The sequence below is a fragment of the Cyprinus carpio genome, chromosome A3 (genome assembly GCF_018340385.1).
Source record: "Cyprinus carpio isolate SPL01 chromosome A3, ASM1834038v1, whole genome shotgun sequence".
In the NCBI taxonomy this organism is placed as follows: Eukaryota; Metazoa; Chordata; class Actinopteri; order Cypriniformes; family Cyprinidae; genus Cyprinus; species Cyprinus carpio.
Window position 1 is genome coordinate 9,279,637 of NC_056574.1, and position 23,917 is coordinate 9,303,553.

General features: G+C 36.4%; 1 long non-coding RNA gene and 1 pseudogene across 8 annotated transcripts; one reads left to right on the forward strand and one right to left on the reverse strand.

Annotated features, from left to right (window-relative positions):
* Positions 1–1,836: 1,836 nt before the first annotated feature.
* Positions 1,837–5,038, reverse strand: LOC109086982 (annotated as a pseudogene).
* Positions 5,039–9,827: 4,789 nt separating this feature from the next.
* Positions 9,828–21,036, forward strand: LOC109077175. 8 transcript variants are annotated; one of them, XR_006153862.1, is made up of 9 exons: positions 9,828–10,183; positions 10,424–10,934; positions 12,166–12,244; positions 13,901–14,030; positions 14,264–14,670; positions 14,989–15,176; positions 16,015–16,185; positions 18,585–18,721; positions 18,807–21,036. It is a non-coding gene; the product is annotated as an uncharacterized LOC109077175 (long non-coding RNA). The 8 variants fall into 8 exon arrangements; XR_006153860.1 differs by having other exon boundaries at positions 9,845–10,183; positions 14,264–14,415; XR_002015541.2 differs by having other exon boundaries at positions 9,850–10,183; positions 10,448–10,934; positions 14,264–14,362.
* Positions 21,037–23,917: the final 2,881 nt, after the last annotated feature.

Here is a 23,917-nt window from a genome sequence, read left to right on the forward strand (position 1 = left end):
AATATTGGTCCGATCAGGTTTAAGGAATGATAATAGACTGGTAACTGATCATAGAAATTATCAATAGTCGGATGCTCGTGCACTTTTGTTCTGCGGAGCTCGAGCTCTCTGTTGTAACTCAAATCAGGAAGCTGCCGGATGGAACCACGTGTCTGTCAGAGCTGAGGCTTAAAGGCGCAGCGACCATTAAATTCAAGCCCCGCCCCCTTTTTTTAAAAGCACTGCGTTCGTTGTCTTCTGTCTTCCGGTTTGTAATTTGAAGCTTGAAGGTAAGGTCGTATGAATTTATGAATGAACCGCTCTTTTAAAAGTTAACTCTACAATTAGCAATTTTAAATCCACTTCACCAGCAATGCTATTAAAATATACCGAGCTACTGAAAAAGATGAAGTTCTCAGACAAAAATCTACAGATGGCTGCACACTTCTTTCTTTAAAGCATAAGGTCTGTAGACTGTACTGTATGGAAGCCTTTTTCCGCCATGTAACAAAAGCAGTAAGAAAATAGTCACAACAATTTGTCTCACAATTCAAACTTTTTTATTATTATTATTAACCCAGAATTGCAACTTTATAAATTGCAACTGAGCGATATAAACTCGCAATTCTGAGAAGGAAAGTCCGAACTGTAAGAAAAAAAAGTTCCAATTGTCTTTTTTTTATTATTCTATGGTGTGAGATGTAAACTGAGAATGGCAAGAAAAGTCTGAATTTTGCACTTATATTTTGAAATTCTGAGGTTGTATCTCGCAGTTCTTAATTTTTTTTTTTTTTTTTGTCAGAATTCCAAGAAATGAAAGAAAGAAATAAAAAAAAACCTCTGAATTGTGAGATATAAACTAAGAATTGTGAGGGGGAAAAAGGCAGAATTCCGAGATTAAAAAGTTCCAATTATCTTTTTAATTTTTAATAATAAATTAATAAATAATAAAATAAAAGGAATAAAAATAAAAGAAAGAAATAAAAACAAAATCGTGAGATGCAAACTCACTGTGAGAACTGTGAGAAAATGTGAGAATTTATATCTTTTATATAGTTTGTATCTTGCAATTCTGACTTTTTTTGTCAGAATTGAAAGGAAAAAGGTCTGAATTGTGAGATATAAACTAAGGGAAAAAATTCAGAACTGTGAGATAAAAAGTCACAATTACCTTTTTGTTTATGTATTTTTTCCAGTGCCGGAAACCAGGCTTTTCATTATATTTCCAACTTTTAAAAGAGAATAAACTTTGTATGTTTAATTCAGCAAGTTATGTTTGGTTATTATCTCAAATAATTGTTTTGCATTTTTAATTAGAATTTTGTGTATAAAGTGTCTTTACTTTTGGCAGTTGGATTAAATAATGCTAAAGAATCTGGTTCATTCATCAGTGGTACAGTGCCCTGCTTATGTACTGCACTGTTAGTAGCCCATCTGGGTATTTAGCGTGCATACAGAAAACTTGCATGCCACTATGCTATTCTGAACATATATACAGTTCTCGATCTTTCAGTTTCATCACTGTCACACTGATTTGCACATAAATGTATATATTTTTACATCCTAATGTAAAGCATAAAGGCTGGAGTTCCATCATCTGCCACTTTTAATGTTTGCACCCCTTAAAGTCCAGTAGATTCTGATTGGCTGTCAGTGTTTTTATGGTTCATCAGCTGGAAATAACCGCTCGGATAGTGATTCCAACAATATCATTCCTATGTGCTGTTACCATTATAATTGTGGTGTGGACTCTGCTCACAGAATAAGGTCAAAAGTTAAACATATTTAGATATTCACAAACACACTGACATTAAACAGTACAATCCTTTATGGCATATTTGTATGACTGCTCTGCCTTTAGTTTCTGCCAGTCTGAAAGGACAAAACAACTACAGTCAAAAAATGCTTCTGTTGAAATGTTGTGTAAAAGAACGTGAGGAGTAAACAAACAGTTTCGGTTCCCATTGACTTCCGTAATATATTTAGTCCATAATATGGAGGTCAATGGGGACCAGAAACTTTCCCTTTAAGAAGTGTAAAGCAAGAAGTGCGAACTGTGAGGAAATGAATAAAAGAAAGCCGTGAATGCACTTGTCAGTCACTTACCCGTAAACAGACTAGAGACAGGTAACCCCACACTTCTGGATTGCTGTTATTCAATGCGTTGGCTTCAGTGAGCGGCTCTTCAGCCTCAGTCAGCTCCTCCAGCTCATGAACAATCCAAGACAATTACCCTTACAGCCTACTGAATCAGATTTGATATGCTAATTTCTAAGGTCTCTAAATGACCAACTTGATCAAAACTTTGCAGAAAAACCTGTTGTACACAAACATGCCTTCTGTCAGCTGAATGATAGTTTATTCGTTTTTAGTATCATTGTAAAAACACACATTCAGGTCATTGGACATGTGTCTTTTTACTTGATTGGGTCTCAAACATAAGAATGACTTCTACATTGCTGGTAATATTTCAAGAAGAACACTTACTGGACTGAAGCAACTTACTTTTACTTGACTATCCATACAGCATTCTTTGGAAAAATCATGTTACAATGTATCAAATATGATCATCATCAGGCTTTTAAGCAATGTTAATCTATTCATTTGTAAATCATCATTGTATTACATTACATTACATGCTTTAAAACTACAGTGCTTTGATAATAAAGCTAAGCATTTAAATATCATCTTACTAAGACATTATTGGAGATATAGAGTGACAACTGGTATTCATATGCATTTTATATGTTTTATCTTTGAAATTACATGCAGCTTCACAATAAGAGCAGGAATATGAATTAAGAAAGTAACTAGAGTCAATTTTGACTTCAGCCAATCACACACTGTCCTTCTATAGTGGCTCCAGCAAAGCTATCCTGCTTATCCCAGCATGCTATAAGCCAGAGACATCCAGCTTCTCCAAATGCATTGTGGGGTTGTACTCACTCTATAGCAGGTGATTCCCAGCCTGAGCCAAGTAAGACATGACAGAGAGCGTTTGCAGGGATGCAGGAATACAGGTTTGGCTTTTTCGTACTACAGAGAGAATGAGGCTCTCATAAAAACTGCTTTATGAAAAGCAAAAATACTCATAAGCAACTGAGTTGAACTCACTTCTCCATTCTGCAGATAGATGGAGCCCAAGCGGAGGTAGATGGAGAGCATGTCTGAGGCGTCCAGCACAGAATCCAGCGTCTGCTCATAGCAGCTCTGAGCTTGAGTGTAATCACCCCTCACATAATGCAAGTGACCCCACAGGACCCATACGTCTGGATTCTGTGAGGAGCAAACCTAAGGAGAAAGTAATGAGTTGGAAGTGCATCTCAAATGAAATGTGACACCTATGCAAAGTAAATGGAATGATGCAGACCTGGAAGTTGTCGGCCATCGCCTCCTTCAGGCTGGCCTCAGCGCTGTCCTGTTCTCCTCTCAGCAGGTATAGTTTGGCGAGAGCGAGGTGATATGAGCTGATGGTGCCTCTGTCTGGAGACGAAACTCTAGAGCCAGAGCACGCTGGGCCATCTGAGGACACAAACACAAGCCAGCATTAACTCCAGGATTAACACCGTCAGCTCTTTTGAAATAAAAGGGTTTGGTATGCTATGTAGAAATGTAAAACTCAGAGCTCCACTTTAGTCCACTCTGAACAAACTGCAAAAAATGGATAATTCAGAAAAAGGATATGAAGTCTCTCATTGGCATATGAAGCCCACATTCTGCAACTCAATCCTGATGACGACAGAATTTTACGAACATATGTAGAATATATGAAATTTTTGGGTCAGATAGTTTTTTTCTTTCTGCATCACGGGAATAAATTACATTTTAAAATATATTCAAATAGAAATGAGTTATTTGAAATTGTAATAATATTTCAGAATATTACTGTTTTTACTGTATTTTTGATCCAATAAATGCAGCCTTTGTGAGAAGAAGAGACTTCTTTTAAAAACATTAAGTCTTACTAACAGCAAACTTTTGAATGGTAGTGTAGGTCATTTACATATAGAAGTCTTACAGGAACAGCAGCAAAAACAGCATTTTCATCAAAGCATCAAAAAGAGTGTGTGTGTGTGTGTGTGTGTGTGTGTGTGTGTGTGTGTGTGTGTGTGTGTGTGTGTGTGTGTGTGTGTGTGTGAAATGGCCATAACACACTGAATTATGACTGTTTTTGATGCAAGAGACCTTATAAATAGGTTTACTCCAGCTAAAACAAGAATGGCTCCTTTACTGTAAAAGTGAGTCATTTGATACTGTATTAGGATCTATTGATGTGACCTGCAATGCATAGTTCTGCAGGAGAAACCACACTGTCTCCATGTAGATAGTGGTTTGGATGCTGGTGGGGGAAATTTGCTGATGTACGTCCTGTTTACTCTACTGGCTGTTCTGTGGCCTGTCTTCTTCAAGTAGAGTGTCTTTATCTATATCACCACCTTTAAAGCAAATGATCCCAGATCAGCTATAAATGAAAAGACATTTGTCACAGAGCAGATGGATATGAGGTCACCTGTCTCCTCTGTTTTTCCAGCTGGAGTCTCACTGGTTTCATCTTTCTGGACCTTCTCCTGACCAGGTCTCTGAGGTTATTTCTGGTCTAGACGTTGGGCCATTCTGCAGGACTGAATTAAGCTGTTTATTGGCTTCCCGAAAAGCCTTGTCTTCCTCTATGAACTATGAGTCCGGCAGAACACCCCTGAAAGCAATTTGACACACAGTATTGTGCAAAAATAAATAAATAAATAAATAATATTTTGCAAACTAAAATTATATCCTGTTGCAGTCAGAGTAAAATTAACTCAAAATCAACTCACATTTAGAAATCTAGCCTGAGACATTGTGTCTGCTGACTCAACATGTGTGCTTGCTGGAGAGATAAGGCCTGTTGAAAGCACTCCTCTGCCTTCAGGTGGTCAGCGGTCAGCATGTGAAACACTCCATAATCACACCAGTGGGACGGGTCGCTGCGCTCCTGAATCAAACATTAAAGAGAAACATGAGTCACATCCAATGATACTGGCATTTCACAAATGATGAGTTTGAAATAGCACACTGTCATTAGAACATTTCAAAAGAATTCATTGTATATGCATGAGATACTATAATTATATCCCACATTTTTCACAAAATACAGTGCATTCATGCTTGAAATGCCCATTTGATCTGTGATTTGATTGTGATTTGAAACATCCAGGGGTTTCACTTTTGAGCATTTTTGTACTTCTCCTTATTCTTTATGGCTAATATCATTCTCATTACTGTAACACAACATTTGTTTGCTTTTTAAAGGTCCAGAGGTTTCCCAATCAGCAGAAGCACGGCTCCAAACAGCTGCAGGTACTGATTCAACACCTGAGCGGCCACACTCGCTATCTGAGACTGGTATTCCTGTACTGCCTGATAACATTAAGCACATTTATTATCCATATTATTCATGAGCTATTTGGGTGAATCTTATGAAAGATTGGTCATATTTTGCCTCAAAACCTAAAGAAAAAATATATATATTTTGTATTAAAAAACAAAAACAAGCCACTGGCTCATTCAGTCAATGATTCGTTCAAAACGCTGATTCATTCAAAAACAAAACAAGTAACTGTCTATATAAGCCAGTCACTGAATCACTCAAAACCGATGCTTAATTCAGAATCAAAATAAATGCTGTTTTTATGAGCGAATCATTGAACCGATTCATCCAAAAATGCTGATTCATTCATACATATTCACAACAAGAGCATGGCTGTAAGTGTGATATTGTTTAATAATGTATCACAGAAATTTGAATGTAGGGGACAAAGTGCTTAACTGTCATGAAAATAATTTTACTGTGGAAAATATCTATTTTTTATTTATTTCTTTTGAAGTGAAATATGACCCAGGCATTTAATAGTAATTTTCATCCATTTCTTTTTTTATGATACTGTAAACAGATCTGACTGTGAGAGGAAAATAAACGACAGAAGTAGTGAAAAAACAAGAACAAATGTTGTTTTTACTCCTTCTGCTCCTGCAGAGGAGGTCTGGGAGGAAACAGCTCCATCACACTGTATCAGACATATTTGAGAACAACACAAGGCTCTGAATTTGAATGAAACTCTTTTCTATCACCGTATGGCCAGCTCCTCCAGTGGTCTCTTTTCCACAGCAATTTCAATGGTAATGTACGATCTTGAATCTGCGTACATCTGAGACAATGACAAAAGTTTAGGGGGTTAAAAGGTGAAGATCATACCTCACCAAGAGTGTTTTCATATTTCACTCATATTTCATTTTCACGTTTTTTTTTTTTTTTTCAGCAAGAATGGATGAAATTGATCAAAAGTGACAGTTAAGACATTCATAATGTTTTCTTAACTTTATATTCATCAATGAATCCTGAAAAAAATTATCACAGTTTCCACAAAATCAAAAGGTATAATTATATAATAATAATTTATATATATATAAATAACAAATATAGTAAATATATACATTAAGAATTTAATTATTAATTTTTTAATTATTTATTAAATTATTATTATTATTATTATTATTTTAATTAATAATTGTATTCAGGAAGGACACATTAAACTGATCAAAAGTGACAGTAAAACATTTCTAATATAACAAAAGATTTATATTTCAAATAAATGCTGTTCTTTTTATTCACAAAAAAAATAAAAATCCTAGAAAAAATTATTAGGATTTCCACAAAAATAATGATAAACATTGATAATAATAAGAAATGTTTCTTGAGCAGCAAATCAGCATATTAGAATGATTTCTGAAGGATCATGTGACACTGAAGACTGGAGTAATGATGCTGGAAATCCAGCTTTGCTTCACAGGAATAAATGTCATTTTACAATCTATTCAAATAGAAAACCGTTATTTTAAATTATAATAATATTTCACAATATTACTGTAAAACTTCAGTAATCTCAGTGTCTCAAACCATGCTCACATTTGTCACGATATTAAAGTCTGCTATTAGAAGTCAGAGATCTCAATATGAACTCAAATATTCCCACCAAATTCTTTCAAGATCAAATGATCTATATTCATTTTAAATTCAACTCTAAACTCCGATGTCTCACTTGTTTCTCCACTGACAGTTTTTGATACCAAACACTTAAATCTGTTGAGCTATGAAAGAGGCCTCTGAGCATTAACGTCTCTTCTGGGACTCTGATAAAGGTGTGTTTGTGTGTTATTTGTCTTGCGGGCAGCTGCGGCGTCAGATGCTCAGTTGGTGAAGCGGCTGTGTGTTCCTCGCCTCTCTCCGTCTGCTGCGGAGCCACGGGGCGTCAGTGAGGGTCAGATGAGCAAAGGAGATGATTCACCCAGCAATCTGCTGCTATTACAGCTAATTGGTTTGGGAAGCATCTCACAGCCACAGATCCGGATTTAATTAGGGGGGACATCGAAAACGAGTCCCAACACTGCACGGAAAGGGCAAGAGATGGCATCTGCTCCAAAAGATCTTAACCCGTGAAATCTATCATGTCTCATTTGGGTAAAAACGCATGCTTTGTGTGCATATATGTAGATATTTGTATTAAGACTCAGTATCATCTTTCTCTCATATGATTCTCTAAATACATATTAACACAGAAGGAGAGGAAACTGAGATATTAATAAGATCTGAATAAATTACATTTTAAAATGTAATAAATTAGAAAACAGTTATTTTGAATTTGCTATAATATTTCAGATCATTGGTTTTACCTGATGATTAAAGTATCCTGAATCTTGTGATCTGAAGAATCAAATATACTGATGAATCACCTGAAATTCCACATAAAACCAAACACTTGTTTCTTACCGTGGCTGAGACGGGCATCTGCAGAGCAGCTACGTAGTTGGATGGAGGCGTGGAGGCAGGATTCCTAAGATTAGGAACAGAATACGCCGTCTCCACGGTGACCATCTGCTCATTAGAGGCCGAGCGCTGGGCATCAGAGAGCAACGGCTCAAAACATTGATGGTCACATCTAGAGTAGACTGTACATGGAAACACACAAAATATATAACACCACCTCACACTAATATAATCTTTTCCATTCAAACATACTTATGTAGTGGTGTAAAAATGTGGTAATGAACATTATCTTTACTTTTACGCCGTCCTCATGTACGCTGACATCTGCCGGTGATCCGGGCACCGCATGAAGAAGCACAGTAGATGTGAAACTACACTGACCTAAAATAAAGCTATCACTGATATCAAATCTCAAGAATATGAGAATCCATAAAATGTGCCTCAGAATCTGAAAAGTTTGAATAAAATTTGTTAAATGGAATGGTTTAACCCTTAAGCAGTATATATATATATATATATATATGACCCTCTAACTTTTGCACTCACTGTTCTAATTTTATTTAAAAAAAAAAAATCTAACTACCTTTCTAATCTTTTTGTATTCTATCTATTTTCTTTTCATTTATTATACAATTATAAAAAAAAGACCTCTAACACTAGCTTGCTCTATTTTTTTTCTATTCTGTCTGTTTTCTTTTTATTTATTATATTATTTAAAAGCCCTTGCTACGTGTACTGCGTTTAAGCTAACTGAGACTTGTTATAGCACTTATATATCATTGCTCTTTTGTTGTTTTTGATTGCTTCCATTGTCCTCATTTGTAAGTCGCTTTGGATAAAAGCTAAATGATTTTAAGAAGTTTTCTGAAAAAAGTATCAAAAGTGCGACAGAAATTCATGAATTTGTGACAGGAAAATGCATAAAAAATTCAATAGAGTTGGGGTGTCACATGGTAGCTTTTTTTGGTATAACGCCTAAATAAATCTCATAGCAACCTCAGTTTTTGTCATATTTGTCAAATTTGGAATATAACTTGTTTAGACGTGTGGCTTTGATCTGATATTTTTAGATTTAAAATAAAACTTCTTAGTACAGTACACTTTCATTATTTTGAAATGCTTTTACTTCAGCAATAATCTGCCAAAACATTCATGAATTACCACAAGGTTGGGTGTTGCATTTTCACACCTATGTTTAAAAAGGTGGGATGATAGTTAAGAAGTTAAAACAAGAAAAAAAAATCTGTCAGTGAGGTCAGAAAAATCATCTTAATCTTAAATGTATTTTTCTTACCCCACTGATATATTTTGAATATTTTTTTTTTTGTGCAGTTTGGGGACTTTGAGAATCAGCATCAAAAAAGCTAACAGCAAAAAGTTCAATACTGACATATGAGAGGTTTATGTGCCACATCCTCTAGTGTATGTGTTTCTTCTGAGCATTCAACCTTACAGCTGAAGTTGTAAACCACATCTTTGTCCACGGGGACGTCCAGTTTTTGTGCGTCTCCCAGCAAACATCCATTAAACTCCCCCGAACAAACCCGAGGCCCGAATCAGTCCCACTGCTCCTCTGAAATGATCTCAGATGAGTGTTAGACACACAGTTCATCTCAGTAGTGCCAAAATAACGCACTACAGCTGTTTTACTACTGTAAAATCATAATAAATCAACGTGGGATCTCGTTCAAACAGTGGAGAGAATCTCTTTGTTGTTTAGTATTTTTACACATTTAATATTTTCAAGTTAGTGACGGATAATGCCAAGTTTGTATATTAATATATTTTACTGTCACAGTTTTACTGTGTTAACAGTAGTTGGGCAAACCGAGGTTAGCTGTCACACTGTTTACTGTTTTAATGAAAGTCATTTTCTTCTCTAATTCAAGACTTTTGAAGTTTTACGAACTAAGCGTTTTAAGCCGTATAACGTTAACTAGAGAAAGCCAGAATTTGGAACTATACAGTTACCAAAACATCCTCGTGTGACAACTAGCCCCGGTTATGGTTACCATTATTCGATAGAATAATCTTAATGGCTTTTATTTGAATGATTGTAACATTTCTAATGATTTTAGTGACTTCTTACCAAATGATTTCCCGACAGGACAGCTCTCCCAAACAAACGACTTTCTCCTCAGCCCTAAAACAGCTGTTAATCGGCGGCGCTCCCTTGTTTCCATAGAAACGACGCTCCGTGTCAAATCTCGCGATATTTGAGTTGGTGTTGTGACAAATCGTTCTGTGGAGCTGGATTGCGCGGACGTTTGATGCTAAATTTGATGCTAATATGATGCTACATATGATTTATTTAAAGCCCTCAACGAGCTGGAGGTACATAAAGGATGGACAAAGGAAAGTGAAAGCTGTGATTTTAGACGCTTAACGTGCGCTCCCTGGCGGGTAACTTGAATCACTCCGTTATAAGAGTCTTCACTATCCATAAACATGTTGATCAATGTTTACTGCTTTAATGTAGGCTTACTGTAGTACGCACTGGTGGATTTCAAACTGATCCTCGTGTCATCTGTGCTTCAAAATCATCTGCATAGAGAGAGAGAGAGAGAGAGAGATGGGAACATTAGCATCTATAATTCCAAACATTCATAAACCTGAAGTCTTGTTTATTGTGTATTTTCTCAGATACTGAGCATGTCTTTTCTTCAGGCTGTTGATGAAGCTGTCAGGATGTGCAAAGCTGAAGAATGCCTTCTAAAGCAGATATTCTGCCTGAAGAAAAAGAAGAAATTGAATTGTTGGAGCAGGTTTTGAAAAGTAAACACTCTAATGAGGGCAAAAATAAAACACTCATTGATTATACTTTTAAAGTGGAAGAAAAAGTCAAACTGGTGAAATCTGAGGCGTGCAAAAAACCCAATCATCACAGACGGGCCGGAGGGAATGTGACCCATGGAGCCCCCTGGACTCGTCCGGTTCTGGTCCGGAAAGGACTGGCGGCTCATCCGGTGTTCAGTGGAAGGCCGTCAGTCACGAAGAGCACTTCAGCGAAGATCTCTTCCACAGGATCCCAGCAGAAGACGTGTGTCAAAGCGTCTTCTGCAGATGATGCCCCATCAGTCTCCTGCCAAGAAGTGTCTGCATCTGGTAGAGATGGGAAAGTCACAACAGGAAGTAGGCAGTCTAAAGAGCAATGGTATGTATATGATCAGATTCATCTTTAATCAAATCCTCACACTACCTTTATAAACATTTTGTTTTTTTGAAAGAAATAAATACTTTTATTCAACCAGGATGCATTAAATTCAAAAGTGACAGTAAAGTCATTGATAATGTTTTCAACTTTGATGATAATAATAATTGTTTCTTGAGCAGCAAATCAGTACATCAGAATGATTTCTGAAGATCATGTGACATTGAAGACTGGAATAATGGCTGCTGATAATACAGCTTTGCATCACAGGAATAAATTATATTTTAAAACATTCATATAGAAAATGTTTTTTTTATTGTAAAGATATTTCACAATATTACTGTTTTACAGTATTTTCTAACAAATAAATGCAGGATCGTTGAACAGAAGAGACTTTTTTTATTATATATATAAAAAAAAAAAAAACGCCTATGGACCCCAAATTTTTTAACTAAATTGTATGTAAATTTTATACCTATTAAATATTTTTCATCAAATATAGCTTTTATGACTTTTCTTTGTCGTTGTTGTAGGATACCGTCTCCTTTGTTACAGAGAACGAAACAGAACCGGTCTGTCAGAAACTGTTTTTAAAAATTAAAGGAATATTTTGGGTACTAACAGTAGCATTTATATTAGGCATAATATTAATTAGGAAGTAATTCATACTTTAAAGTCATGTCACAGTAAAGCACTTACAATGGAAGTAAATAGAGCAATGCAAACCTTAAAATACTGTTTTGAATTTAAAGTCACAGAACATGACATATATATATATATATATATATATATAATAAAAATCACTTTCTAACCTTGTCTGAGAAACATCATATTCCGTATTTTTACTCGTTATGAAGATGTAAAGCAGGTAAATCTTGTCAATTTCACATGATACACACAAGGAGAAGTAATATTTTTTACACTGAGAAAAATTTGAACAAGTAAATGATGTCAGTAACTTATAAGTATATTTTTAACTGCCTAAAACTGTAGTTCTAGTGCGAATTATAACTTAGAAAGCATCATAACTGAAATAGCACACATTTTTAAGGATGACTTCATGTAAGTGCTTCATGTAAATGCCTTGCTCCAGTGACCTCAGTTGTACCTTCATTACTTTAACCGTGATATGTGCTTTAAAAAGATGTTGACAGAGCTTTATTGCATTAAACACAGAATATTTATTTTATAATTATATGTAGAATAGTAAATTACAATTAAATTTTTCTTTCAGATTGCAGAAGAAAGTGTTAACCCAGCGATCAAAGCCAGTACCAGAGAGAACCCAATTCACAGAGAGACTGCGAGACACTGTATCCTTTTCAGATCAGTCCTGTTGTAATTTGATCAGTATCAACTCAGACATTATCAGTGTATCCATGCAATCGTCATTTCTCCTGTTGATGTGTTTTAATCCCGATCTAGGGCTAAACTGCCCATTAGCTCATCTTTCTCATCATGGTAGATGGCCAGAATTAATTTTGAATAGTTCACCCAAAAATGAAGATTTGCTGAAAATGTACTCACCCTCAGGCCTTCCAAGATGTAGATGAGTTTGTTTCTTCATCAGATTTGGAGAAATATAGCATTACATCACTTGTTCATCAATGGATCCTCTGCAGTGAATGGGTGCCGTCAGATTGAGAATCCAAACAGCTGATAAAAACATCACAATAATCCACAAGTAATCCACACCACTCCAGTCCATCAATTAATGTCTTGTGAAGCAAATACCTGCATGTTTGTAAGAAATAAATCTATCTTTAAAATGTTTTAACTTTAAACTTCCACAAACATATTTTTTTAAAACTGTTTTGGACTGTTTTCACGTGTAAACGATGCTTGATCTTTGCATATTTTTCTCTTGATTCAGACGAGATGACTTTTTCACTGGAGAAAGCAATATTATGGATAAAGGACCCATATGTTAGCTGGAAGAAAATGTTTGAAGTTAAAAATGTCTTAAAGGGATACTCCACCCCAAAATGAAAATTTTGTAATTAATCACTTACCCCCATGTCGTTTCAAACCCGTAAAAGCTCTGTTCGTCTTCGGAACACAATTTAAGATATTTTGGATGAAAACCTGGAGGCTTGAGACTGTCCCATAGACTGCCAAATAAATAACAGTGTGAAGAATACTCCAGCTGCCATCAGATGTGCAATCTGGGTTATATGAAGCGACGGGAACAATAACGACTTTATTCAGCAATTCCTTTGTCAGCAGTCACCATATGCTGTGTATGCTCTTCTGTGTCATCCGCGCCACAAGAATGCGCTGTTTCTACGTGTATTTAGCTTTGATTTGAAATAAAACAGCGCATCCTTGTGGCGCGGAGGACACAGAAGAGCATACACAGCATACGGTGATATGGAGAGACACAGAGGAGGCCGTTGAGAAATTAATTATTGAAAAATGATATTGATATTTTTGTTTTCTTCACTTACAAAATGTGTTCCCATCGCTTCATATAACCCAGATTGCATGTCTGATGGCAGATGGAGTATTCTGACGACGATGGAGTATTCTGTTCCGAAGACGAACAGAACTTTCACGGGGTTGGAACGACATGGGGGTAAGTGATTAATGACAAAATTTTCATTTTGGGGTGGAGTATCCCTTTAATTGTGAATTTGCTTCTTTCAAACACAAAGCTTTTCACTTCACAAGACATTAACTGATGGACTGGAGTGGGTGTGGATTATTTGTGGATTATTGTGATGCTTTTATCAGCTGTTTGGACTCTAATTCTGACGGCACCCATTCACTGCAGAGGATCCATTGATGAACAAGTGATGTAATGCTAAATTTCTCGAAATCTGTTCCAGTAAGCAAACTCAACTACATCTTGGATGGCCTGAGGGTGCATACATTTTAATTTCTGGGTGAACTATTCCTTTAAATATGACATCTGACTAAAGTCTGTTAGTATGTCGTTGTTGTTTGTTCTTGACCTGTTGCTGTATCAGTTCCTGTCCGAATGGCCTTCTGTATCTCCTGCTGATATCACAGCAGAGCTGGATGTGCTTGCACAGCGCTTTCTTGACCTGACACACTGCTTCCACGCCGAGCTACAGGCCCAGAAGGACTCCGATTCAGGTACCCGTGCCTGGGGCAGAAAGATGGAGGGCTGCAGGCAGACAGAAGTGTGTGGGTGGAAGTAGGGGGCTGAGAAATGAGCAACTGGACAATAAGGATCTGTCCAAGGATAACACTGTCATCTAGCCTCTATTCATCTGAGTCACAGGATGTTTCAGAGGCGGGATGCTCATTTATATTAGATAACGATCAAGAGATATACATATGTGTGTGTCTGTGTGTGTGTGTCACAGGGACCTTGCGTGAGAGAGAATATGAGTCCTTGCTGATGCTGGAGGGTTTGGAGAGGATGACGGCAGAACTTACTACGTGTGCTGATCATCGAAAGAAAGGTACTTCAGAATCTCCAGCCGCAAAAACAATTTGATGTCATTTTCATGTCAGGGTTTGTTGCTTGTGATGCCAAGCAGTTTTAAGTCACTTCAGATGAATGCATCTGCTTAATGAATATTGCAAATTTACAGAAGAATTAAAACCTTTTCAGTGTGCAGGTCAAGAAATAAACAAACTCACTGTATTTTTTGGGTTCGGTCTACTACAATGGCACACATCACACCCTTCATCTTCAAGCTATTTTGGGTCTAATGTGGTGTCAGTAGCCTGTAATCTGTTCACCTTCCATTAAACCTGGCCACTCGGAGTAAGTGGACACACCATCCCATTATTAAAGAAGACAAAATTCCCATCACTTTCTCAACGTTGATAACGGTTATATTTCTTCTAATGTAGTTGTGGCCTAATGGGTAGAGAGTCGGGATTTGTTAAATTAATTTGCTTTGAATGATATGTTAAGATATTGTGTGTTTTATTTTATTATTATTTTGTTATATTATCATATATTAGTATATTCTAACATATTAAGATTTAAAATATTATCAGATTGTGAATTTGGTTCACTGTGCTTTTCATACAGCTTGATCCGGATAGTTCTAATGCTAAACTCCCCTGTGTTTCTCAGACTGGGAGAGGTGGGATATGAGCCTCTCTGGAGCTTTGTGTCCCGTCCGGAGGAGAGGTGAATGGGGCGACCCGGCCCGTTCCTGCCTGCCACCCATCCTGTCGTAGAGCTGTGAGGCTGAACTGAGAGAGCTGGAAAGCCAAAGGCTGAGAATAGAACAACTTCAGCAGGCCATTCGTCTTCAACAGGTTTATGTCTTAATTTCTTATTTTCTTCTTGTTTTATTTTCATCAGGCTCTGTTTTAAACCCTAGTGAGCTGACTAGCTAGACAGCATCATAGACACACCGTTGACGCACAAAGACTGTTCAGACAGTGGTCATAAAATTTGCTGCTTTAATATACTGTACCTCATTTCGGCCAGTGTTTAAGGCAGCATTGTGTTTATTCTTCATGAATAAGTCCCACAGTGCATTGCGTGGAGCTCAGTAATGTATATCCGTTCTTTTTCTTTCACTGTAGTTTTTTAAGCAGCGCAGTAGTTTTCAACATTGATAATAATAGTAAATGTTTCTTGAGCAGCAAATCAGCATATTATTATGATTTCTGAAGGATCATGTGACACTGAAGACTGGAGTAATGATGCTGAAAATTCAGCTTTGATCACAGGAATAAATTACATTTTAATATGTATACAAATATAAAACGGTTATTTGAAATTGTAACAATATTTCACAATATTACTCTTTTACTGTATTTTTATATATATGTTTTTTGTATTTTTATTTTTTCCATTTTCATTTCATTTTAATTAAAGTTCTAGTAATTTTATTGTATGTTTTTGTAATTTTTATTGGTTATAGTTTTTTAAAATATCAATATTATTTTATTTGAAAATGTTTATTCAGTTTTAGTTGTAGTTTTTATTTTATTTTTTACTTCATTTCAGTTCTTGTTTATTTTATTTCAAGTATTGGTTTATGGTTTCACTTCCAGTCTTAGTTTAATGATCTTGTGGCACACTCTGTATGTTATCTAGGTAGACAGCAGAACAGTAATCACATGTTGCTATGTTTTCTGTTTTTAGGCAATGTCTGATAGCCTTGCAGCTTACTGGAGCTCTCGTCCCGAAGCCGCTCTACCCAGTGCCGTGGTTCTGCGTGGCTTGTACTCGCTTCTGGCGGAGGGAGGAGTTCAGTTCCCATCGCTGGTTTTGGATTCGGAGTCAGATTGAGCAAAAACAAGACTGCATTTCAGGGTTAGTTGATTGGATTCCATGAAGCACAGCAAGGAAGTTTTCCTGCAAACTGACACAAAGCTGTTCTCCAGACCTCTTATTCTGTGAGAGACTGTAAGCCTGCTTCGTTGTGTGCATTTGACTCGGATGTTTAACAAAGTGCCTCTTAATCGGTCCCATGACTGGAGACGTGATGAGAGAGTGCAGCTGCTTTTAAGAAATGCGAATAAAGCTTCCAGCTGACGTCTCTCATGATCCATGAGTCAGGATTTCATTTCGTGTCGTACTCCTCCTTCCCACATATATTATTTGGCACTCTGATGAGTTCTTCCTGTTTGAATTCATTACTCAATGGCATGTTTTGAAGACGAATAGCATGTGTCCTGGTGAAGCCTGCGGTGATGTGTTTGTGCCAGCAGAGGGTGATGTGTTATTAATGCTGTCCTGAATGTCTTCCAGAGCCGCATGAGGTCTGTTAGGACAGAAATTAATTTAGAGTCGTCCCTCACTTTATAAAATACAAACAAAAGTTGTGTTTACACCAATGCAACTACCTATAATAAACATCTAAACACTCTGGAGCCACGTCGTACATACAAACGTGTGTTATTCGAGCTAAAGTGTTTAAATCATGCTTTTAGTGGTGAATCTCATGTTTTAGGTATTACTGACGCAATTCCTTTGTTTGGATTTGCGTCTATGCAAACAGTCTAGTCTAGTAATCTTGTATACTGTAGGAGGCCAAAACTCAACATTTTATGTGGATTGTCGCAGCTGGTTCAAGTACAGACCTTATAGTGCCATATTTCATTCTTGACAGGAATGTGAATGGAAAGGAACAGTATTTCAGTGTAATTGTGTTTGAATGCCACTATGAAGGTCCACTTCTAAACCTAAACGTCAGAGGGTGTGAGCAGATCATATAAAACCATGCATATGAGATTGTATGAATTCACCAACTCAAAATACTTACATCTTAATACTGAGAGTGTGTTTGTCACACTGTATGTTTTGGAAGACGTTAGTGAAAAACTGAGTGACTTATGTTACATTCCATCCGAATCCATCTCATCTGACTTGAAGCATTGTTTCATTGCATGTTTTTCCCAAGTAGTAAATTTCCAAGTCGAATGAAATGATCAGATCTGATCTTTAGGACTGTCATTTTGCAAGTAATGAGATTGCATCTGTTGCCTCAGTAGTCAGTATCTGGTGTAGCTACATCAGTTGCCATAGAGACTATGAGAGTAGCTGTCATTGTGGAAAAACAAATTTCGCTCATGATCCCGTCCACCGTGACATCTTGCAGCGGTGCTGTTAAATTATGTCTGAAATGGTTTACTCGTTCACCATTCAAAACATTATCAATCCTATTACTGCTCTTTACATATAATGTCTGAAAATACAAGAAAATCTACTCTACTTGAAATCTGATCTAAACAATCAGACTGAAACCTGTTTCTAAAAATCTTTTTTTTAACGTTATAGTTTAGTTTTGTTTGTAAGAATCACATTCCATTTGTTTTATTTTATTGCATTTTTTTAGTTTTTTTTTTGTGTGTGTGTGTGTAAGAATTACATTTCATGTGTTTATTTTATTTTGAATCATGTCAGAAACCTACTTTTTTAAACTCCTCCTAGACCATTTGTCCAATCTTCACCAATTGATTTTTTATTCTGACTTTTTATATAAATCCCAATTGAAACTGACATAAAATTTAATCTTTTTAATTCTAAATATATTGTGGATATTGGTTTCCACAGTCATAGAAAACATTTTGTGATTTTATTTATTTATTTATTTATTTATTTATTTCCTTCAGTTGTAATTTCCAGGTCTGGAAAAGACATGGGAATTGTTAAAATAGTCATGGAAAATTTATGTAGTAAACATTTTTCTAGTTATGGTTGGCTCCAAAATGGGGTGAAATACAAACTGAAATTGCTTTTCATGAGTGCAATATCTATATCTATTTTTTTTTATTATTATTATTATTTATAAAGTTTATGGACATTCATTGAGTCTAAAAAAAGTGTGGGAACCCTGAATGAAAGACTGATTTCACTTCAAATTGATTTTATATCACCCATAGTTTTTCAAAGTACAAACTGAGTCAGATGCAGCAAAACAGCTGCTTTTCTTTTTTAAACAACGTGAGTAACAAGTTAACTAAAATAAACAAAACAATTAAGCCAAATGCCCTCTTAAACTTGAGAGCATCAATCTCAACATTTGGAAATGTCTTAGCAGAGATGCATTAGTCACAGTGAGTATTACTTTTCCACCTGGTATGTTGACTGTATGTAAAATGCCATTGGTTTGTGTGGTTGGGATGCTTCTTAGTTGATCTCTGACTGTTCAAACCTCTGAGTCACCAGAACAAAGGAGGGACTTCTCATTGATTTTATCTCACTTTTAGAGTCCCACATGGTCTTCACACAGGCCGATGAGCACAAAGCTGTCACAGCCGCCACCGCCAACATGCAGAAACCAATCAATAGATCATTGGAATGGTAAATCGATGAGCGAACTCTCCACGTGTAGCGCTGCGGTGAGGTATGCATGCTTGGGATGTTCGTTTTTGTAAAGCAAACAGTCCTTAACCTTATTTTAGAGTGCTAAAAATGTTTATTTATGTCAGATTCACGCAGAGTGTGTGAAACCGAGCGAAGGAGAGGCTCCACGGGGCCCGTACGGGTACGGTAGCCCACAGACAGGAGGCACAAGCTGTTCCAGACTGGGAGACAGGTGGCGCTGGATTCACACAGCGGGTCGTGGGTGGGCGTCCTGCTCCAGCCCCCGCCCACTCAACGCTGATGTCACTGACTCACACGGGAACACGTTCAAGGGGCTGATGCTCCCATCAGAAGAAAACGAAAGGCAAGAAAGTAGAAAAACAACAGATGAGTGCATTCGGCATCTTTCTCATCGATTTCAACCAGGACACGCTTACTTTGATCCGAAACCTAGTGCGCTCCCTCCGTAGGCACTGTTTAAAGACGCCGACTTAGCTGTGCGTGTATCCCAGAATGCATTGCAATGATCTCCGTGAACTTTTATACAGTGCAGTGTACTTTTTTGCTTAGTAATACTAAGATTGAGTTAATGCAGAAAGCACATCAGGAGGTAAAATTTCAAGTAAAACATAAATACAAAAATATAAAACAAATATTCAAAACATTATCCAGAATACTATACCAAATAATAATAAAGATATACATATGCATGCATGCATACATACACGTTCAAATAGATATAAGTACAAAGTAATGCGTTACTTTACTAGTTACTAGTGGTTGATTCTCTCATCCAAGTGATTTTTTTTGTGCCGCTGCCTGTGTGTAGCATTCTGAAGCAGTTATTTGTGAGGTTACATCTCGTTTGGGATGCTGCTGCGGTTAAAGTTCACTCAGACTTTGATAATTTACTCACTGACTTCCATGGAATACAAAGAGAAATGTGAGGCAGAACCTCCTGACATCACTGATGATTGATAAAAGACCGATGTTGAGATTGTGTCTTCGTGAGTAACTAGCTCTTTTTTTCCTAAAAGTAATGAATTCATTTATGCATGTATGTATGCATATATGATATATATTTATTTATGAACCAATTCAAAACAGTTTGGTGATTCATTTGAATTCTACCTTTGAATTACCTGTCTTTTTATACTTATATTTTAAATAATATTGTGATATTTGTTACAACTGTTTGTTACAACTGTTTTACAAAATAATGTATCACTTCAACTCAGCTTTAAAAATAATCATCTTTTTTTTTTTTTTGATTTATTGGTATATTTAATGTAAATTGATCTGTTCAAGTGCATTCAACCTATTTGAAATCATCATTGCTTTTATGTTGGATAAATTCTCTAATAGCTGATTTATACTATTTTAAAATATGTTTGATTATTGATTGATTGATTGCAGATTATACAACACAAGACAGGAAGCATCTAACAATGTAAGACACATTCACGAGAACATAAAATAAATGATCAAATAATAGTAATGAACACAAGAAGTAAGAATTGAGACAAACAGCTAGCAGATAAAGACATAAAATATATATATATATATATATATATATATATATATATATATATATATATATATATATATACATACATACATATACATACATACACATATATACATACACATATATATATAAATATATGGTGCTTTTTTGCTTCATGATTTCATTGAAAAAAGCTCAGACAGTCATCCTGACATCTTTTGTGTTTCACAGGAAAAAGAAAGTCATACGGATATAAAATGTCATAATGGTGAGAAAATGATGACAGAATTTTCATTTTTCTTTCCCATTTAACAGAATAACTGCACTCTGTGCAGAATATTATTTGACGCATGAGTCAAGAAGTATTACAAATGCATGACTTTCAGCTTTTGAACCCATAATGCAGAGTGAAGGGCTGATCTGCTCTTGACTTGCATCACATTTGCCTTTCCAACAGCTTTAAAGGGACATGTCAATAAAATATATTTACTGCTCACACGGGTCTTCATTCAGCGAGCCCCAGGGGTCTTCCTCGTCATACAATCCTTTGAGAAAGGATGGAATAATAATGAACAGAGCAAAATAAATAGAGTTGTCAAAAAAGGGAAAAGGTTGTGTGTGAGCTATTTAGGATCATTGAAATGTCAGAGCTTGAATTCCCTGTAAATCCAGTAATAACATTCATCCCAAGCTTTCCAGGAAAATCATCAGCCCTTCCTGGGAAAAACAACGCTAATGTACAGGAAAAGGAACAGTGAAGTCACAGAAATCCTTAAAATGTCCTGTCCACCCATAGAGACAAATCTTCAGATGTGGTGGACATAATAAAGAATGGCACATGTTCAAAAGGCTTTTGTGCTTTTTATGTGTCTTCCCTGGATCTTGTGACAAATCTCCTGTAGAAGATGCTATTATAACTTCAAGTCTGCATATAGATTGCGTACTAGTGATTAAGACCCAAAATCTAAAAGCGCATATCCTTAGTACTTCTCGAGTTACAGGCATGCAAACTTGAGAAGTACTTTTTCCCATTTTTGAATGGTCACTACTGGAATATAATGCAACAAAGACAGCTAAAGTCAACTAATAGAGCTACCGATCTCTGTGTAAAAATAATAATGATGCTGGGATCTTTCTAAAGTCATTCCCCCCCTTGAAATTTGGCTCTGAATAGCAGGTGAAAATTGTCGTTTTGACCCCCCTCTACAAAATATTGAATATTCATAATATTTTGGCTTTCTTCTTCATTTATGCATTTCTTTCACCAGAAAAAAATATTAACAAAATCCCAAATTTGAGATTTTTTTCAAATGTAAGCAGTAGCAGTGCAATGCCGTACATATGCTTAATGATGTTGTGCTTTAATGAACTTGCATTAATTATTCACAATATAAGTTTGTTAACTGAGCTGTAAAGTGTCTAAATTATACAGTGTTTTGTAATTTTATTGGTGCATTTAGTGCAAATTGATCTGTTCAAACGTTGTCAACCTGTTTGAAATCCTTATTGCTTTTGTGTTAGAGAAATCCTTGGGTGCACATTTTTATGATCTGATTTATATTTATATTTTATAAATACAAATATCTCCAGTAGAAGACGCTATTATAAGAAATATCTGTGTCTATGTATAGATTGCACACTCATTTGGTTAAAATAAACAGGAAATGCATTAACAGCTTGCTTAGGATGGGAGCTTGCAAGCAACTGAATGGGACGTAAAGCTTTATTTTAGTGAACTTGTATTAATTATTCACAATATAAGTGTGTTAATTATACTGGTAAGTGTCTAAATTGTACTTTTAGGTGGAGGAACTGCACAAGGAGGTCCCAGGCTCATCACTACTCTCCTGAGCGTAAGAGACAGTGAGCATATTACTGTAAAACCATTTCCCATTCATTTAAACAACTTAATGAGTTGTAATTGTCTGTGGTACATTTATGCGTTCAGCAGATGATTTCATCCATAGTAAATTACAACATAACCGACAATACTAGAAGAGTAGTAAATGAACAGCATGCCACAAATTAGCAGGAGTAATGCGATCGTTCACGGATCCTTCACTGCTCTTTATTATCCATCTTTCCCACTCTGTCTCTCTTTCTGCCCTGCGTCTTGATTTCTCCTTACAGTATGTCTGTGCTGGCGTGGGGCTACATCAGCGAGGGTTGAGTCACCAGACATCAGTTTACCCTGTGTTTACGCTCTTCATTTGATTTCACCCCACTCATTTGGCCAGGGGAATAAACCGAGGGGGAACCACTAATGAATGTCAGTCTTATTAGACATCATATTTGGCTGTGTTTGGAAGAGCGGCTTGGATCTATTGCTGTGAATTCATTTTGAGGAATATTTGACAAAGGCTTTCTTAAACCATCATTATGGTCTTTTCAGGCTTTGTTGTCTTTAATTTGATGCCATGAGAAGAATTGATGGGGTTTTCTGCAGCAGACAGCATCAGTAATATCTGACTAACAAAGGCATAGTGATCAGCGGTTGATCTGTTAAGCCTTATTTAATCAGTATAGAGAAAGACTGTGCTATATTGTAAATGGATGAAGACATGATGCAAAGCATAGCTGTAATATACACAATATATGCCTTACGTGCTGTTGCTCTTTGCTGTCAGGGTTGAGCATTCTATGCATTCTAAATTCCAAATAAACTCCTGCATTTGATTTGAGGGAAGCAAACAGGATGCAGAACTGCAATTCAAATTTGAATGTAAGGAAGAAGAATTAAAATGAATTGAAGTCATTTAACTGTAATTTTAACTAGAAAAGCAAGAGTTAGAGTCAAGATAGATAGATAGATTTCACTTGAAATTCCACAATCTTCAATTGTACTTTTTGTGTATCTAATTCACTTAAAATTCACAAACTTATGAGCTGAAAAGGACCCAGGTTTGAAGTTCTGAATTTTGTGCAACCCTGATTCCTGTCCAAACCCTTGACCATGTTTTTTTGAACACCATGTTCTTCGGTTTGAGTTACAAGAACATAAACCAGGCAGAGCAAGATAAAGTGAAAAGGGATGCATTTCCATGTTAATCTGAGTTTCTGTCCAAACCAACTTTCTAGTCACCTGGTTTTGATTTCTGCGGAGTCATGCAGGATTTGCACCCACAGTGAATCCTAAATCCTGGTTGATTATGTGATTGGCTGATTTTATCATGTTGTGCTGAAGTTTTTACTCTTAGAGTGGATGGGCACATTAGTTCCCCTTGGAAGCCTTCTGTTAGGACATGGTGACGTGTATAATGCAGTTCGATTTTTTTAACCAAATCAGATTACCCGAGAATTGCCCTTTGTTCACCCTTTGTTGTCGTCATCCATTGAAATAATCACAAATCTTCACACCTCATTGTTTGTCAATACTGCTTCTCTGTAAATGGAGAAATGATTTCAAGTGAGAGACGAGGCTGGGTGATAAATTACACCGCCATTGCCATCAGCGTGTAGGATCTCTGTCTCTTGCTCGCTCTCCTTCAAATTGATTTTTCCTCCAGTGCACAATCCGTGATGGGGAAAGAACTCGATAGGATTAAAAATGGACATCAGTTCATAGCCTGTTTATCAAGCGTTTGGCAGTGTTTTGTGTCAGTGCAGCGTAGGAGGCCAAAAGTGCGTGGGTGCGCAGCAGGCAAATGCGTGAGGAGAGGCTCTGGATTCATCAGATATCTGCCAGCATGCGTTTTGCCATGCTGTCGGGTTGAATGAATAAATGCTGCA